Raw genomic sequence first — 15,136 nt, 5'->3', positions numbered from 1 at the left:
TTGCTTCAAATACAAGAGGTGGGGGGGGGGTGTTATCACCAGAGACATAGTGTATGGACCTCTCAACTCTGCTGAACAAGATAGCTATCTAAAAGTGTTGATCAGATGGCTTTGGGAAAGAAGGTACACGGGAGGGGGGCTGGTTGCCATCAAATCACTTTTGACTCTTTAAAAGAGCACTAGGGGTTCCAGTTTCTAATTTAATGAGCCTCTTCCAAAGTTTCTGCTTCCATACAGAGCATCTTGCTGCAAAAAAAAAATATATTGTGTCCACATTGCTCTTTTTGTAGGCAGTGCTATTGCGCTGCCCATGATTAATAGTAATAATAACAAATTTACCAAAAAGAAGTGTTTCATTAAGATTACAATAAAGTGAAGTAAAAAAAAGAAAAAGAAAAATACATGCAGAAAAAACACATACAAAACAATTTTAAATATAAAACACAACAAAGCAAACCAAAATAATCTCACAAGCAGATGAAATGGACCTAACCACATGCAAGTCTCTTTTTTTTAACTTGGTTTTTTTTTTTTAACTTATTATAAGATGTTAACATACCAGTGGCACTAAACATTTGAATAACATTTTGGTTCCTAATCAACAAGGCAGATTTAAAAGGATTTTACAGTATTGGAAATACAATGCCCTAATGTCCTGCATATCATTATCATTGACACTAAACAATCAAATAACCTTTCAGCTCCCATACAAACAAGGCATGCATAGAAGGAACTTGCAGTTACAGAAATACAATACCATAATGTCCTGCATATCAGTGGCACTAAACAATCAAATAACCTTTTGTTTCCCATACAAACAAGGCAGACATAGAAGGAACTTACAGTAATGGAAATACAATACCATAATGTCCTGCATATCAGTGGCACTAAACAATCAAATAACCTTTTGGTTCCCATACAAACAAGGCAGACATAGAAGGAACCTACAGTAATGGAAATACAATGCCCTAATGTCCTGCATATCACTATCAGTGGCACTAAACATTCAAATAACCTTTCGGTTCTCTTACAAACAAGGCAGACATAGAAAAAACACAGTAATGGAAATACAATGCCCTAATGTCCTGCATATCAGTAGCACTAAACAATCAAATAACCTTTTGGTTCCCATACAAACAAGGTAGACATAGAAGGAACTTACAGTAACGGAAATACAATACCATAATGTCCTGCATATCAATGGCACTAAACAATCAAATAACCTTTTGGTTCCCATACAAACAAGGCAGACATAGAAGGAACTTACAGTAACGGAAATACAATACCATAATTTCCTGAATATCAGTGGTACTAAACAATCAAATAACGTTTTGGTTCCCATACAAACAAGGCAGACATAGAAGGAACTTACAGTAATGGAAATACAATACCATAATTTCCTGCATATCAGTGGTACTAAACAATCAAATAACGTTTTGGTTTCCATACAAACAAGGCAGACATAGAAGGAACTTACAGTAACGGAAATACAATACCATAATGTCCTGCATATCAGTGGCACTAAAAAATCAAATAACCTTTTGGTTCCCATACAAACAAGGCAGACATAGAAGGAACTTACAGTAATGGGAATACAATACCATAATTTCCTGAATATCAGTGGCACTAAACAATGAAATAGCGTTTTGGTTCCCATACAAACAAGGCAGACAACGTTCAATTTTCAATGGGTTTATTAACAAATGAAAATAATAAATCACACCTAATCAAAATACTCAGTCCATTCCTGGACGCCAAGAACCAAAATCATTACAATTTAACATAATACGCTGAATGGTCACTGCTCCTAATCTCAGACACAACCATACCCCTCATTTACCAAATAACTAAAACTATTACCGTCCCGATTCTTACCCTCCGGGGAAACCCCCCCCCCCGTCGTATTTAAAAATCATAAAATTGCAACGTAAATTCATTACTAACATTTAATTCTAATTTTTTTTTCTTTTTATTAACTATTAATTTGTAATGCTATTAAATAATTTTTTACTCTTTTCTTAAATGATGCGAAGGAGCTCCTACCTCTCAGCTCTTCTGGGATCAGGTTCCATATCTTTGCACAAACTATGTTAGGAGTGAAATCTGATTGCATGGTTGGGGTGAGGGGTATTTGCAGCTTTGATGAGGATTGGGTCTGCAAATTATGCTGGTCTGATATAGGTAAAAATAATATTTTAAATGCAGATGGCAGCTCTCCAGCTAAAAACTTGAACACAAAGGTCAAGCATGATAATTGATGCAGGGACCCTAATGACAAGTACTCTTCATTTTTTCCAATTAATATCAGGCATCGTTGATGAATCGAATTCAGTTTTCACAGGTGGGATTTAAAAGTTGATTGCCAGATCATTGCACAATTCTGTAAATGGGGTTTTATAAGAGCATTGTATAGGAGGTCCAGCATTTTCTGTGGCAAAGCGCTTTTCAGTTTTTTTATTATTCCAAAATTCCGGGATAGCTTCAACTCTACTGCTTGAATATGATGCATGAATGATAGGTTCTCATCGAGGAGGATTCCTAGGTATTTTGCAAAATGCTTTTCTGGCCGACTAATCACACCTCTGGATGTCTGGATACCACATACCTCCGGATGGACACTTCCAACCCGGAAAAAAAAATAACGCAATATTTCTCAACATTAATAACAAGTCGGTTAGCATCCAATCAGAGATACGTCCCCTCCAGAACCTCCCTCAGATTAGACATGAGCGTTGTCTTATCCGTTTCACAGCAACCAAGCGTGGTGTCATTAGCGAAGGCCACAAGCTCATCATCTTCACCTTTGGACCAGAGGGAGTTTTCATCCTGGCACAAGTTACAGCAGCAAAGATTTGTTCGTGTCGGGTTCAGCACTCGACTCAGATCGTTAACATGGATCAGGAAAAGTAATGGTCCTAATATTGAGCCCTGGGGGACACCACAGTTCACAAGCACATCATTTCCAGGGTCTTGTCCCAAAAAAATCCTGCAGTCCCTCAGATATGATCTGAGCCAATCCAGAGCTTCACCTCTTATTCCTATATGTTCCAGCTTCCAAGGAGAATTGAATGGTACATGCTATCAAATGCTTTCCTGATATCAAGCAGAACCGCTGCAGGTAGTAGACCAGAATCCAAAGCTTTGTTTGTCCATAAGCTTAACGCTGTTAGTGCATCCTGCGTGGAGTGCCCTGGTCTGAACCCAAACTGGCGATTATTAAGAAACCCTTTCTTCTCTAGAAACTGGAGTAGCTGTTGTTGCACAGGTTTTTCAAAAACTGTTTAAAAAACTGAGAGAATACAAATAGGTCTGTAACTAGCTAGGTTAACTCGAGAACCCACTTTATGCTGTGGAATTATTCTAGCTTTCTTTAGCAGTTCTGGGAAAGTGACCTTGTGCAGAGAAAAATTTATGAGGTAAGTAAGGGGCTCTATGATTGAAGGGGCAACTGCTTTTAACACTTTGGTATGTACTCAGTCGAACCCAGAAGCCAAATTGCCTCTTAGATTTAGTATGATTAGCAGAATTTCAGATGGAGAGACAGGTGCTATTGTCATAGACTTATTGCATGCTGGACCAAGGTAATCTCTAAAACTCTTCACGGAATTCTCAAAAGAATCTGCTGTTTTTCTGCCTACTTCTGCAAAAAAAGTTCCCAATGAATTTGCGACGTTATCTGGTCCTGTTACTGTTTCCCCATTGACATATAATTTAGATGGAAGCTCAGGTGGGGGGTTGCAGGGACGCAGTATAGAGTTAACAACCTTCCATATTTTCCGAGAATTTTTGCCACTTTCAGCTATTTTCCCACTAAAATAATCTCGTTTAGCTTTACGTAAAACTGATCAAAGACATTTTTTATATTTTTCATATTTCTCCAGCGTTGCAATGCATGGGTCATTTGTGTATTCCATCCACAGTTTATTTTTCCTGTTAATACACTGGAGCAGTTCATGACTAATCCAAGAGCTTATGGGTTGATTTTTCCGTCCCGTCCTCCTTGAACGCTTTTCACAACAGCAATCCGTATATATTCTCATTAAAATGTTATGAAATTCCTCAAATCCTGTATTAACATCATCTGTATTCATAACACTTTCCCAGGATGTGCTCTCCAGATTTTGATTAAGATTTTTCAAGTTCTCGTCATTCAGTTTCCAGGTAGTAAACCCCTGCTTAATCGAAGCATTAGGCTTTGGATATTTATGCTGTATGTTGAAATTTGTAAGCAGAGGGAAGTGATCTGAAGTGTTGGATAGCAAAACTGAGGCTGATGTTGAGGCAGAGTCGAAAAAATGTTGTCAATCAGTGAGTGGGAAGTGGCAGTTACTCGAGTTGGAATCGTCGTCGAGGGGTACATATTCGAAGCAGACATTATACTAAGCAGATCTGCCGCTCCGGAAGATAGAGGAAGAGTAAGATTGATGTTGAAGTCCCCCATTAAGATAGCTTCATTCCCTTGTTTCTCTAGATGATCTGATATTTGGCTTAAGTTTTCCAAGAATGAAGAAACAGATCCTGCCGGTGGGCGGTATACTTCTCCAACTGTTAATTTCTTCTGTAAAGTCAAACATATTTCCAGGAAAAGTGATTCATGAATTTCTTCTATATTCCGGGTTAATTCTTTTTAATGCATACCGAGTACTCTTGCCGTGTGTAAATAGCTAAACCTCCCCTCTTCAATGCTGTTCTCTGCAAAAAATGGGAAGTATATCCAAGTATTTCCAGAAGGGTATCTGTTTGTCTTGTTAAAAAGGTTTCGAAATGTCCGACTACATCTGGCTGCAACTGTTGACAAAGAGTCGTTAGATCCGCGAATGATGAGCATAACGCTTGACAGATCAGTTGAAAAACAGTGAGCTGAGAGTCAGAGCGTCCCGTACTTAAATTACACACTTCTTCATAACGGCTTCTAGGAAATTTACTTTTATCAATTAACGGGGTATCCGATTCATTATTAATTTCTAAATCAAAAATATTTTCTAAATCCAAAAATTTTTCTTCCAGCTCTACTAATCTAGCATTACTTTGGCTTGTTGACGAGGAGGCACCCCCGGAAGGATTAGAACAGGAAAACATTAGTTACCAACATACTGAAGAGAGGCAATGGCTGTACCTTTGAGAAGAGCAGTAGACCACTCTGAAGTTTGTAAACCCGAACTTTTCTTGTAACTCTGGAAAAGAAAAACAAAGCAAGAACACACGAAAAGGAAAAACATCTCATTGGATAAACAGAAATCAAGAATACGCAAGCGGCAAATTACACATAAACACTCGCTCATGGCGCAGTTATAATACTTTTTAAATTTAAATTATTCATCAATTTTGCTTTTCTAATTTTCCCAATATTCACTCCTAATTACTTCAGTATTATAGCTGCCCCACAAATCTCACAAAATATTAACAAAAAAAAAGAAAAATTCTAAGCATCCTAATTAGAATCATTTGCATCGTCCGAGCCAGTGCGGGGGAGCTTGAGCGGATCGTAGCATTCGTCTGGAAACTTCATCCACTGAGCTGCCTTTGATTTCTTGGTTTCTAACCAAAGTTTGATCCCTTTTTGGATCAGACGCGTTTCCGCTATTTTCTCACTCGCTACTTTTGAATTTCGTAGCTTATAACCAAGTGATAAAAGTTCTTTGCTTCGTTTCCCGAGAATAGCTGGCAAGTCAGCAGATACACTAAAACCGTTTTTTTCAGTTTACCACGCTCTTTCATTATTTCTGACCGATAAAAATTTTCAAGGCTAGCAAAAATCGGATCAGCGGAATTTTTTCGTTGCGCGCTGTTTCTCAGTGTTGGACTGCTAGAGCCAGACGACTCGGCATTTGACGGTTTCTTCGAAATTCTGTATACCACATTCATCTGTATCTCATTCGCGGTAGCTCTTCCGAGTTTTGATTCGAAGAAACCAACTACTTTCTGATGGAGATCTTCGCCATCTGAAGATTCTAGACCGTGGATAACAAGATTGTTTCTTCTCGAGTATAGTTCTGACCGAAGAGCGGTTGATTTAACTCTTAAAAGCTCGGATCTGAGCGACCTGTTTTCCGACCGTAGAAGTTTATTCTCCTGCTGGAGCTTTGCGATTTTTTGCAGGACTTCGTCCATTCGGTCATCAAAATATTGTCTCGTGAGTGCCATAATTCTCAACTATATTTCCACTAAGCCTTCAAAAATTTTCAAAAAAACATAGAGTGATACTTGCTCGCAAGGGCCCCTGTGTCGTAATAGAACCAGCTATCACTTGGGCCCCGCTTTCGGAAAATGTATTGTTTGAGAAATCCAAATTTGACGTTTCTCCGACCAGCGTTAGTAAACTATCCAATCAGTGACATAGAAGGAACTTACAGTAATGGAAATACAATACCATAATATCCTGCATATCAGTGGCACTAAACAATCAAATAACCTTTTGGTTCCCATAAAAACAAGGTAGACATAGAAGGAACTTAGAGTAACGGAAATACAATACCATAATGTCCTGCATATCAGTGGCACTAAATAATGAAATAACCTTTTGGTTCCCATACAAACAAGGCAGATATAGAAGGAACCTACAGTAATGGACATACAATGCCCTAATGTCCTGCATATCACTATCAGTGGCACTAAACATTCAAATAACCTTTCGGTTCTCTTACAAACAAGGCAGACATAGAAGGAACTTACTGTAATGGAAATACAATGCCCTAATGTCCTGCATATCAGTAGCACTAAACAATCAAATAACTTTTTGGTTCCCATACAAACAAGGTAGACATAGAAGGAACTTACAGTAATGGAAATACAATACCATAATGTCCTGCATATCAGTGGCACTAAACAATCAAATAACCTTTCGGTTCCCATACAAACAAGGCAGACATAAAAGGAACTTACAGTAACGGAAATACAATACCATAATTTCCTGAATATCAGTGGTACTAAACAATCAAATAACGTTTTGGTTCTCATACAAACAAGGCAGACATAGAAGGAACTTACAGTAACAGAAATACAATACCATAATGTCCTGCATATCAGTGGCACTAAACAATCAAATAACCTTTAGGTTCTCTTACAAACAAGGCAGACATAGAAGGAACTTACAGTAATGAAAATACAATGCCCTAATGTCCTGCATATCAGTAGCACTAAACAATCAAATAACTTTTTGGTTCCCATACAAACAAGGTAGACATAGAAGGAACTTACAGTAACAGACTTACAATACCATAATGTCCTGCATATCAGTGGCACTAAACAATCAAATAACCTTTTGGTTCCCATACAAACAAGGTAGACATAGAAGGAACTTACAGTAATTGAAATACAATTCTATAATGTCCTGCATATCAGTGGCACTAAACACTCAAATAACCTTTTGGTTCCCATACAAACAAGGCAGACATAGAAGGAACTTACAGTAACAGAAATACAATACCATAATGTCCTGCATATCAGTGGCACTAAACAATCAAATAACCTTTTGGTTCCCATAGAAACAAGGCAAACATAGAAGGAACTTACAGTAATGGAAATACAACACCTTAATGTCATGCATATCACTATCAGTGGTAACCTTTTGGTTCCCACACCAACAAGGCAGATATAGAAGGAACTTACAGTAATGGAAATACAATGCCATAATGTCCTTCATATCACTATAAGTGGCACTGAACAATCAAATAACCTTTCAGTTCCCATACAAACAAGGCAGACATAGAAGGAACTTACAGTAACGGAAATACAATGCCCTAATGTCCTGCATATCACTATCAGTGGCACTGAACATTCAAATAGCCTTTCGGTTCTCTTACAAACAAGGCAGACATAGAAGGAACTTACTGTAATGGAAATACAATGCCCTAATGTCCTGCATATCAGTAGCACTAAACCATCAAATAACCTTTTGGTTCCCATACAAACAAGGTAGACATAGAAGGAACTTACAGTAACGGAAATACAATACCATAATGTCCTGCATATCAGTGGCACTAAACAATCAAATAACCTTTTGGTTCCCATACAAACAAGGCAGACATAGAAGGAACTTACAGTAACAGAAATACAATACCATAATGTCCTGCATATCAGTGGCACTAAACAATCAAATAACCTTTTGTTTTCCATACAAACAAGGCAGACATAGAAGGAACTTACAGTAATGGAAATACAATACCATAATGTCCTGCATATCAGTGGCACTAAACAATCAAATAACCTTTTGGTTCCCATACAAACAAGGCAGACATAGAAGGAACTTACAGTAACAGAAATACAATACCATAATGTCCTGCATATTAGTGGCACTAAACAATCAAATAACCTTTTGGCTCCCATTGAAACAAGGTAAACATAGAAGGAACTTGCAGAAATAGAAATACAACACCTTAATGTCGTGCATATCACTATCAGTGGCAACCTTTTGTTTCCCACACCAACAAGGCAGATATAGAAGGAACTTACAGTAATGGAAATACAATGCCATAATGTCCTTCATATCACCATCAGTGGCACTAAACAATCAAATAACCTTTCAGTTCCCATACAAACAAGGCAGACATAGAAGGAACTTACAGTAACGGAAATACAATGCCCTAATGTCCTGCATATCACTATCAGTGGCGCTAAACAATCAAATAACCTTTCGGTTCCCATACAAACAAGGCTGTCCTGCATATCACTATCAGTGGCACTAAACAATCAAATAACCTTTTGGTTCCCATAGAAACAAGGCAGACATAGAAGGAACTTACAGTAATGGAAATATAACACCTTAATGTCGTGCGTATCACTATCAGTATCAACCTTTTGGTTCCCACCCCAACAAGGCAGATATAGAAGGAACTTACAGTAATGGAAATACAATGCCATAATGTCCTTCATATCACTATCATTGGCACTAAACAATCAAATTACCTTTCAGTTCCCATACAAACAAGGCAGACATAGAAGGAACTTACAGTAACGGAAATACAATGCCATAATGTCCTTCATATCACTATCAGTGACACTAAACAATCAAATAACCTTTCAGTCCCCATACAAACAAGGCAGACATAGAAGGAACTTACAGTAACGGATATACAATGCCCTAATGTCCTGCATATCACTATAAATGGCACTAAACAATCAAATAACCTTTTGGTTCCCATACAAACAAGGCAGACATAGAAGGAATATACAATAACGGAAATACAATGCCCTAATGTCCTATATATCACTATCAGTTGCACTAAACAATCAAGTAACCTTTTGGTTCTCATACAAACAAGGCAGACATAGAAGGAACTTACGGTAACGGAAATACAATGCCCTAATGTCCTGCATATCACTATCAGTGGGACAAAATCAAATAACCTTTTGGTTCCCATACAAAAAAGGCAGACATAGAAGGAACTTACAGTAATAGAAACTCAATACCCTAATGTCCTGCATATCACTATCACTGGCACTAAACAATCAAATAACCTTTCAGTTCCCATACAAAAAAGGCAGACATAGAAGGGGCTCACGGTAACGGAAATACAATGCCCTAATGTCCTGCATATCACTATCAGTGGCACTAAACAATCAAATAACCTTTCGGTTCTCATACAAAAAAGGCAGACATAGAAGGGGCTTACAGTAACGGAAATACAATGCCCTACTGTCCTGCATATCACTATCAGTGGCACTAACCAGTCAAATAACCTTTCGGTTCCCATACAAAAAAAGCAGACATAGAAGGGGCTTACAGTAACAGAAATACAGTGCCCTAATGTCCAGTATATCACTAGCAGTGGCACTAAACAATCAAATAACCTTTCGGTTTCCATGCAAGAAAGGCAGACATAGAAGGAACTTACAGTAACGGAAATACAACACCCTAATGTTGTGCATATCACTATCAGTGGGACTAAACAATCAAATAACCTTTCATTTCCCATACAAACAAGGTAGACGTAAAAGGAAATTACAGTAACGGAAATACAATGCCCTAATGTCCTGCATATTACTATCAGTGGAACTAAACAATCAATTAACCTTTCGGTCCCCATACAAAGAAGGCAGACATAGAAGGAACTTACAGTAGCGGATATACAATGCCATAATGTCCTGCATTTCACTATCAGTGGGACTAAACAATCAAATAACCTTTCGGCTCCCACACAAAAAAAAGCAGTTATAGAAGGGACTTGCAGTAACGGAAATACAATGCCCTAATGTCCTGCAAATCACTATCAGTGGCACTAAACAATCAAATAACCTTTCGGTTCCCATACAAGAAAGGCAGACATAGAAGGAACTTACAGTAACGGAAATACAACACCCTTATGTCCTGCATATTACTATCAGTGGCACTAAACAATCAAATAACCTTTTGGTTCCCACACAAAAAAGGCAGACATAGAAGGAACTTACAGTAATGGAAATACAATGCCCTAATGTCCTGCATATCACTTTCAGTGGCACTAAACAATCAAATGACCTTTCGGTTCCCAGACAAAAAAGGAGAAATTCAGAAAGTCTTATCCACTTATCTTCCGAGTAATGGGTCAATTCAGTAAGAAAATGCTTTGCCGTTACTATTATAACGCGGTCGTTGCTTCTCATCTTTTCTTTCTGGTATTGACCTGAAATTTTTTTTTTACTGTATCTGAACAGAAACAAGTTTGTACTCCGTTTTCTATGAATTGTAAATACTTCCTTAGTATTCCGATTTTATATACTTCCTTTAGTATTCCGATTTTCGATATAAATATGCATCAAGACGTTATGGACTGAAATTTGATAAATCAGATGCTTTAGCTGCTAAATCAGACAGTTTGTGGTAACGAATTGTAAGTAAGCAGCGACCCGGCTCAATAGTAACCGATACTAAAAAACGGTTTTGATACCAATAGATACATCACAAGAATCATATTTTAATGCTGATTTCAAATATATTAGTTTCATCAAGTTTAGTCTTACCAATCAAAAGTTACGTGCCTGAGAAAATTTGACTTATTTTCTAAAAAAGGGGAAACACCCCCTTAACACCATAGAACTTAAATGAAAATCCCACCATCAGACTCAGCGTATCAGAGAACCCTACCATAGAAGTTTGAAGCTCCTATCTGCAAAAATTTGGAATTTCGTTATTTGTTGCCAGAAGAAAAGATCACGGATGCGTGTTTATTTGTTTCCCAGGGGTGATGGGTTTTTTTTCCAGGGGTGATCGTATCGAACCAGTGGTTCTAGAATATTGCGGGAGGGATCATTCGAATGGGAATTAAAATTTCTAGTGCCCTTTTTAAATGACCAAAAAAATGGAGGGCAACTAGGCCCCCTCCCACGCTCATTCCCCCCCCCTAAAGTCACCTAATCAAAATTTTGAGATAGCCATTTTGTTCAGCATGGTCAAAAAATAAAATAACTATACCTCTGAGGATGATTGAATGCCCCACAGTCCCCGGGGAAAGGTTTACAAATTATGAATTTTACCCAATGTTTGCATATAGTATTTGACATTGGTAAATATACAAAAGTTTTCAGGGGGGATTTTGTTTGGTAGTTGTGCGGGAGGGGTCGGGGGTTACGTGGGAGGATCTTTCCATGGAGGAAGTTTTCACGGGGAAGGGACATTGCTATGAAGGGGGGGGGGCGGATTTCTCAGCATTATTTAAAAAACGATCAGAAATTAAATAATACAAAAAAGAATTTTTTCAACTGAAAGTAAGGAGCAACATCAAAATTCAAAACGAACAGAAATTATTTTGTATATGATTGGGTTCGTCCCCTAGTCATTACCTCTCTCTTTACGCTAATTTTTTTTTGTACTTTCATCAGATATATTAATTCTAATTAATGGCCTTTGTGATTAAGGGGTCATTCTTAATGAATTGGAACAATTTCCTTAAAGTAATCTCTACTTATAGTTTGTTGCCACAAAGTTCTTGATTAGTATTGTCATACTCAGGAACATAGGTCTTCTGAGTTTTATAGGCCCCTCTCAGGCTCTCATTGGCTTGCGTTGAATTTTTCTTCAAATCTGGAAGCTAGTAGCTTGTCTTTCTCGTGAGATCCGGATCGATTTAGAAAGCAGTGTCCAATACAAAGTCTCCTTTTTCGGAACAATTTGCCTTTTTATCTTGCTCTGTTATTTTCGACATATCTTGTAAGTGTTCAAAAGCTCGTTTGTATTGATTATGGTAAAGAATTCAGCTGTTCTATAAAAAAGAAACTGCACTTTTTTTCTTAGGAATAGTTGTATAACATTCCTGAAACTGAGAAAATTCAGCTTCAAACTGATTTGCTAATTCTCTTAGAAGTGCTGAAAAACTTAGAAGGAGGGAAAGAAAGAATTCGCTGGAAAAATGAAATTATGCAAAAAATAATGGATATCAAGACAGTTCAGAACATATTCATGGTTTAGCTTCTGGGCTTGGCTTCGCATATCGTGAAGAAAAAAAAGATGAATCATCCTATTTGTGCAATTCATCTCCAAGCATAGAACTGGAACATCTCTTTTTAAAAGGCGATTTTTGGAAATTGATTAAATTACTTTAAAGGTTTGTGGATGCAGAGATCTTCTAGCTTTGAAAACCTATAAATAGGATTGATTGTGCGTAAATTTCACTAAATTTTATTAAATTTTAGCTTGTGCTGTGCGTAAATTTTACTAAATTTGCTTCTTGGCTCGTTTACCCTGTTTGATATAAAAAAAATTATATCAACTACAGATACTAATTTTAATGTATACATGAGAAATACTGCTGTAGCAGGGGTAGTTGCATATAAGTGTTTTAGACTCACTAATTCATTTTATATTTTGAAAGTATTAAAAATGGCGTAGGAAATAATTAAGAAAATACCGTTTAAACATGATTCTTTATCCTAATACAATTCCTTTATCAACATATCCTTAAATAATATCCTTCGGAAATTTAGGACATTATTTAGAAAACACAACTGTATTGCCCTATTTATGCCATTCATCCCTCAGCAATTGATTGGAACATCCCTTTTCGACAGACGGTTTCTGGCAATTGCTTGAAATACTTTAAAGATTTTTGATTGCGAATTTGAAAATGTATGAATAGGTTTGGTTTCTAGCTCGTTTGAATGTAAATATGACTTGCTCAGATTCTTTACTCGTTTCTTTGATTGTTTAATTCGCTTCTTTGCTCATTTACCCTGTTTGATATAAAAATGGCGCAGGAAATAATTAAAAAATACCGTTCAAACATGATTCTTTATCCTTAGAAAATTGCTTTATCAACATATCCTTAAATAATATCCTTCGAAAATTAAGACATTATTTAGAAAAACACAACTGAATTGCCCTATTTATGCAATTCATCCCTCAGTAACTGACCGGAAAATCCCTTTTCGATAGAAGGTTTCTGGCAATTGTTTGAATTACTTTAAAGGATTTTGATTCCGAATTTGCAAATCTATGAACAGATTTGGTTTCTAGCTCGTTTGAATGTAAATTTGACTTGCTCAGATTCTTTACTCGTTACCCTGTTTGATAAAGATTATGACAACTAAATATGATAATTTGCGCACACACAAGAAAATGCTGTGGCTGTTGCAAGGATTATTGCAGATACGGGTTTTTGACAGGTTAATTCAGTTTTATTTTTTGGAAGAATTAGGAATGGCGTAGGATATTGTTTAGGAAATATTCTTTAAAACATGATCCTTTGCCCTTAATGATCCTTTAGCCACATATCCTTAAAAGATATCTTTTGAAAATTTATAATATTTTTCAGAAATAAGACGAATCAACTTTTTCTATTTTTGCGAGTGGGGGATGCTGATATCCTTTTTCGACAGACGTTTTTTTGTCAATTTTATGAGTTGTTTTAAAGATTTTGCTCACGAAGTTCATCAAACTAGAAAATCTAAAAATAGGTTTGGTTTCCAGTTAATTTATATGTAATTTTGACTTACTTAGCTTCTTTGCTCACTTACCCTGTTCGATATTTGAAAAAAAAAATCATTTTAACTTAGGATGCTAACTTAAGATAAGAGATAAGATATTTTATTTCAAAAAAATCACTATCACAAGCCCACAAAGGGCCGAATTCGGACTTTGGAGTCGACAATATAAATGGTTACACTAAAAATGCAAAGAACAACAACAAAATAGAGAAAACCATAATGAACAATCATTTAAAAGTCAATAATTAAAACTGCAAAAAGTCAATTAAAAAATTAAAAAGATAAAAACTGGTCGAATTAAACTTAGAGCGAGACATGAATGCATTAAAAACTGGTAGAAACTGGTCAAACTAAACTTAGAGCGAGACATAAATGCATTTAATTTAAAAGGGATATTAAGAAAATGTCAATTTTCTTTACTTAAGGATGTACGTTGAAAACACTACCACTTCTTTCTGAGGCATAGTAGGAGATAGGTGGTGTTGACTGACTAATGCAGATTCCTTCGTTCAAAGTGTTAGAAATAGTGTAGGATATTATTAAAAAAATATCCACTTGAGATTTCTGCTCTTACCATAAGCTTATATTTTTTTATATATGATCATTTATGATTATTAATTATAAAAAACTTTTTCAACAAAATAAGTTTTAAAAAAAGTAAAGAACTCCATTAAACTAAAATGAACAAAAATAGAATAAAATAATCTACCAAGAATACAACTACCACTAGTCAGTATCAATTAATAAATGAAACCCGAAACAAACAGAAATTAAAATAAATAACAGTCAAACTCAAAACCAGCAGAAATTAATATGAGTAGGGCTCAAAACCCCAAGCTTTCTAAAAGCCAGAATATAATTTGTACTTTACTGAAAAAAATTCAAATGAATTTACTGAAAAAAATCTGCATTGTCATATGTTGTTTATTCTTAATTGGTTTTTGATTGAATTTGAATTGGTTTTGATTTTAAAGATCTTAATTGGTTTTTGATTTCTTAAAGTTAGAAAAGTGAAAACATTTAAAAGAATTTTTTTCAGTAGAGTACAAATTATATTCTGGCAAAGGTCAGATAACAAAAAACTCAGGCGTCGACAAAGCCCCCAGTGCAGGGGGTCACTTCTAAGAGTCAAAAGAGTTCCGAGGGCAACTAGCCACCCCCTAGCCCATTTTTTCCCCAAATCCACCAGATACAAATTTTGAGGTAGCCATTTAAAAAAAAAATAGTTCAAACATCAGAT

At 36.3% G+C, this 15,136-nt stretch overlaps 1 protein-coding gene across 2 annotated transcripts in view; it reads left to right on the top strand.

Moving 5' to 3' along the window:
- The window catches only part of Gprk2 (G protein-coupled receptor kinase 2), a 205,007-nt gene that overhangs the window by 13,520 nt on the left and 176,351 nt on the right, over positions 1-15,136 (top strand). The window contains exon 1 of one of the 2 annotated variants that reach the window (XM_089088486.1): positions 12,260-12,518. The exons of the other annotated variant lie outside the window; for it this stretch is intronic. The gene's annotated coding sequence lies outside the window, so the exon portion shown is untranslated. Of the gene's footprint in view, positions 1-12,259; positions 12,519-15,136 lie in introns of those variants that run through there. 2 annotated transcript variants of the gene reach the window in all.

The sequence above is a fragment of the Artemia sp. Qi Xiang Cuo genome, chromosome 4 (genome assembly GCF_049724085.1).
Source record: "Artemia sp. Qi Xiang Cuo chromosome 4, ASM4972408v1, whole genome shotgun sequence".
Lineage (NCBI taxonomy): Eukaryota > Metazoa > Arthropoda > Branchiopoda > Anostraca > Artemiidae > Artemia > Artemia sp. Qi Xiang Cuo.
This window is presented reverse-complemented; position numbering and strand designations above follow the sequence as displayed.